This window comes from Chelonia mydas, chromosome 1 (genome assembly GCF_015237465.2).
Source record: "Chelonia mydas isolate rCheMyd1 chromosome 1, rCheMyd1.pri.v2, whole genome shotgun sequence".
Lineage (NCBI taxonomy): Eukaryota > Metazoa > Chordata > Testudines > Cheloniidae > Chelonia > Chelonia mydas.
In genome coordinates, this window is record NC_057849.1 from 524,866 (window position 1) to 529,973 (window position 5,108).

A 5,108-nucleotide genomic window follows, 5' to 3' on the forward strand; every position below is an offset into this window, starting at 1 on the left:
TCTTTGAAAATTACAGGTTTCACCCTTGTTTCCACTTGGCCTTGCCAGCAGCCTCTCCAAACCCAGCCACGGCCAACTGGATCAAATAAATTCATCATATCCAGGAGGAGCTTAAGGACCACCTTGAAGACACAAAAAAGGAAAATAAGTGGTACTCAGACCATTCACACCAGGAAGACCCAGCTTTCACAGTGGGTCGAAAAGTCTGACTCGCAGCAACGCGCCTCCATACAAACACGCCATCTCACAAGCTAGACCACCAGTTTCTCAGACCTTTCTGGGTAGGTTAGCAAATCCACCCTGTCACCTTCAAATTGCAGCTCCCTCGATCTGTTTTCATAAGACCATAAGAACGGCCATATTGGGTCAGACCAAAGATCCATCCAGCCCAGTATCCTGTCTGCTGACAGTGGCCAATGCCAGGTGCCCCAGAGGAAGTGACCCTAACAGGTAATGATCAAGTGATCTCTCTCCTGCCATCCATCTCCACCCTCTGACAAACAGAGGCTAGGGACACCATTCCTTACCCATCCTGGCTAATAGCCATTAATGGATTTAACCTCCATGAATTTATCTAGTTCTCTTTTAAACCCTGTTATAGTCCTAGCCTTCACAACCTCCCCAGGCAAGGAGTTCCACAGGTTGACTTTGCGCTGTGTGAAGAACTTCCTTTTATTTATTTTAAACCTGCTGCCCATTAATTTCATTTGGTGGCCCTTAATTCTTATATTATGGGAACAAGTAAATAATTTTTCCTTATTCACTTTCTCCACACCACTCATGAATTTACATACCTCTCTCATATCCCCCTAGTCTCCTCTTTTCCAAGCTGAAAAGTCCTAGCCTCTTTAATCTCTCCTCATTCCAAACCCCAAATCATTTTAGTAGCCCTTCTCTGAACCTTTTCTAATGCCAGTATATCTTTTTTGAGACAAGGAGACCGCATCTGTACACTGTACTCAAGATGTGGGCGTACCATGGATTTATATAAGGGCAATAAGAGATTCTCCGTCTTATTCTCTATCCCCTTTTTAATGATTCCTAATAATTTCCATGTATCCCTCCTGAAACCTAACACATAGGACCCTTTTCCTGATTGATCCCAACAGCCACCCCTGCCAGTCCAGCTCCAAGGGCATGAGGAATATATGGTCCACTCTGTCCTTGACTCTATATTGCAGTGAAGGAGACTGTACTCCCTAACCAATTGGGAGAACTAAAGAACACTCCTGGGAATTCATTGCCCATGTCCATACCCTGAGACGGTAAAAAGGTTTCATCTGGACCACCTGGATAACCCAAGCCCAGTGCCCATCCATAGGAAGGGTGCCCCTGAAGAAGAGGGATAATGTAAAGATTTGTGGCCTACAACCCAGGTCTGCAGAGCCTGACTTCAGACTTCACCTTGGCTTCTGGTCTCTGATCCCAGCCTGACTCTGGCCTCGACTCTTGCTTACTGAACCCAGCTCTAGCGATTCCTCTAACCTCTGCTCACTGACTACCATCCCTGACATGTGGACCTCAGCTCGGCTGTGACCACTAGGCCAAACTGCCTTCGCACTGGTCCCCTTACAGGGTAAGTGATGGGGCAGCAGGAGGGAGCGGTTGGAGGTGCTGGGAGGAGCAGGCAGTAGGGGATGGTGGAGGTGTGGTGCTCAGGGGTGGGGTGGGTAGGTCAATGATGAGGCACAGAGATGGTGACGGGGGAACAGGAGATGCTGGGTAGTGGGATAAAGCATAGGTGAGTGGAGGGGTAGGTGATGGGGGGCAGTAGAGGAGGGGACAGAGCACTGGGGGCTGGAGGGACAGGGCAGAGGAAGGTGAAGGGAAGCTGGGGGGCGATAGGTGATGGGGGCACTGAGGGAGGGAGGAGAGCATTGGGAGCTGGAGGGGGCCTGATGGGGGAGGCAGAGGGAATGACAGGAGCCGGGGGGCAGAGTGGGAGCGGACCTGGGGGGGGCAGAGTGCGGGGATCGGGGGGACCTCGAGGAGCGGGCGGGGGGAGGGGACCCAGGGGGGCAGAGTGGGGAAGGCAGGGCAATGAGAGGAGCGGGGGCAGGGCGGAGGGGTGAGGGGACCTCAGGGGGAGAGCGGGGGCGGGGGGGAACAAGAGGAGAGGAGGGGAAGCGGGGTGAGGGGACCTCAGAGGGCAGAGTGAAGGGGGTGAGGGGGAAGAAGGGGGGCGAGGGGACCTCGGGGGGCAGAGTGGCGGGGGCGGAGGAGAAGGAGAGTAGCGGGGGGGCGAGGGGACCTCGGGGGGCAGAGTGGGGGGCGAGGGGGAAGGAGGGGGGCGGAGAAGGAATGGGGGGGAACGAGAGGACCTCAGGGGGCGGAGTGGGGGGGCAAGGGTACCACGGGGCGTGGAGTGGGGGGGCAAGGAGAGGAGTGGGGGGAAGGAGAGGACGGGGGGGGAACCGAGGGGGCCGGGGTGGGGGGCGGGCGAGGGAAGGAGAGGACACGGTGGGGACCGAGGGGGGCGGGGGGCAGAGGGAACGAGGGGGGCAGGGGGAAGGAGAGGACGGGGTGGGAACCGAGGGGGCCGGGGTGGGGGGCGGGCGAGGGAAGGAGAGGACACGGTGGGGACCGAGGGGGGCGGGGGGCAGAGGGAACGAGGGGGGCAGGGGGAAGGAGAGGACGGGGTGGGAACCGAGGGGGCCGGGGTGGGGGGCGGGCGAGGGAAGGAGAGGACACGGTGGGGACCGAGGGGGGCGGGGCGGGGGGCAGAGGGAACGAGGGGGGCAGGGGGAAGGAGAGGACGGGGGGGGAACCGAGGGGGCCGGGGTGGGGGAGGGAAGGAGAGGACACGGTGGGGACCGAGGGGGGGCCCGGCCGCACCCGCCGCGCGCTCGGCGCCGCACGACCCCCCCGGCCGTTACCAGGGACGCGGCGGCTCCGAGGGGCGGGAAGGAGCAACGGTCGCAGGGCGCGAGGCAGGCGCGAAAATCGCCCCGCCCCCGATGGGCTGGCCCCGCCCCCCGCAGAGCCGCGCCCCCCCGGCTCCTTCCCCCCAACTTCCCCACCTCACCCCCCCAGAACAGCCCCGCCCCCCACAGCTCCTCCCCCCCAAACTGCCCCACCTCACCCCCCAGAACAGCCCTGCCCCCCCGGCTTCTTCCCCCCAAACTGCCCCACCTCACCCCCTCAGAACAGCCCCGCCCCCCCACAGCTCCTTCCCCCCAAACTGCCCCACCTCACCCCCTCAGAACAGCCCCGCCCCCCCGGCTCCTTCCCCCCAAACTGCCCCACCTCACCCCCCCAGAACAGCCCCGCCCCCCACAGCTCCTTCCCCCCAACTGCCCCACCTCACCCCCTCAGAACAGCCCCGACCCCCACAGCTCCTCCCCCTCAAACTGCCCCACCTCACCCCCCCAGAACAGCCACGCCCCCCCGGCTCCTTCCCCCCAAACTGCCCCACCTCACCCCCCCAGAACAGCCCCGCCCCCCACAGCTCCTTCCCCCCAACTGCCCCACCTCACCCCCTCAGAACAGCCCCGCCCCCCCACAGCTCCTTCCCCCCAAACTGCCCCACCTCACCCCCTCAGAACAGCCCCGCCCCCCCGGCTCCTTCCCCCCAAACTGCCCCACCTCACCCCCCCAGAACAGCCCCGCCCCCCACAGCTCCTTCCCCCCAACTGCCCCACCTCACCCCCTCAGAACAGCCCCGACCCCCACAGCTCCTCCCCCTCAAACTGCCCCACCTCACCCCCCCAGAACAGCCACGCCCCCCCGGCTCCTTCCCCCCAAACTGCCCCACCTCACCCCCCCAGAACAGCCCCGCCCCCCACAGCTCCTTCCCCCCAACTGCCCCACCTCACCCCCTCAGAACAGCCCCGACCCCCCCAGCTCCTCCCCCTCAAACTGCCCCACCTCACCCCCCCAGAACAGCCACGCCCCCCCGGCTCCTTCCCCCCAAACTGCCCCACTCACCCCCCCAGAACAGCCCCGCCCGCCACAGCTCCTTCCCCCCAACTCCCCCACCTCACCCCCCAGAACAGCCCCGCCCCCCACAACTGCCCCGTCTCACCCCCCTGAACAGCCCTGCCCCCCACAGCTCCCCCCCAAACTGCCCCACCTCACCCCCCAGAACAGTCCCGCCCCCCACAGCTCCCCCAAAACTGCTCCACCTCACCCCCCCCGAACAGCCCCACCCCCCACAACTCCTTCCCCCCGTCTGCCCCATCTCACCCCCCCAGAACAGCTCCACCCCCCCATGGCTCCTTTCCACCCCCAAACTGCCCCATCTCACCCCCCCCCGACCAGCCCCACCCCACACGGCTCCTTCCCCGCCCCCCCGCCAACAGTTCCATCTCACCCACCACATGGTCCCTTCCCCCTCCAAACTGCCCCATCTCACCAACACAATGGTTCCTCTCCCCCCCAACTGCCCCATCTCACCCCCCCACAGAACAGCCCCACCCGTGGCTCCTTCTCCTCTGAACTGCCCCATCTGACCCCCACGGAATATCCCCCCCATGGCTCCTTGCCCCGAAAGTGCCCCATCTCACCTCATCACTGAGCTGCCTGGCTGTTTCAGGGGCTGCTCCTGCGCCTTCTCCCAGCCTCCAGACCTACTGCTCCCCAGTGCCGTGCTGCGGGGGTTTTGGGGGGAAGGGGAAGTGGGTGCTAAAGCTGCAACGGTGCCACATGGGGGTCACGTTGTGGGTGTTGGGACACTGGTTATCTGACTGGAACTGCCAGCTAGGTTCAGCCCACCCAGCTACCATCTCTGACATAGCCAGAACCAGCTGCTTTATAGACATGCCGGGATCCTGCTCAGCTACTGGCCCAGGGGGACCTGGTAGCAGTGAGTTCCACAGGCCAATTGTGACTGAGTTAAGAAGTGTTTCCCTCCCTCCTCCACACATTTGTTCCCTGTTACTGTCAAGGACTCCTCCTCATTCCTGGGGGGCGGGGGGAAGGAAGTGGGGGAGCAGACCCAGCACAGAACCCGGGGGGGGGCGGTGCAGGGGGAGCCGACCCAGCGCAATGTCCAGGGACAGGGCTGGGACCTGCGTGAACCAGTCCTCTGCCCAGCAGGCTCAGGCCCAGCTGGCAGGGGGATGCAAGAGCTGAGGGCCGTGTAGGAAGCCTGAAACAAACGAGGGAGC

General features: G+C 62.8%; 1 protein-coding gene across 1 annotated transcript in view; it reads right to left on the reverse strand.

The window, feature by feature from the left end:
* Positions 1–2,951, reverse strand: part of DNHD1 (dynein heavy chain domain 1) — a 148,835-nt gene extending 145,884 nt beyond the window's left edge. Inside the window, exon 1 of the mRNA XM_043525948.1 lies at positions 2,877–2,951. The gene's annotated coding sequence lies outside the window, so the exon portion shown is untranslated. The remainder of the gene's footprint in view (positions 1–2,876) is intronic.
* Between the last annotated feature and the right edge of the window lie 2,157 nt (positions 2,952–5,108).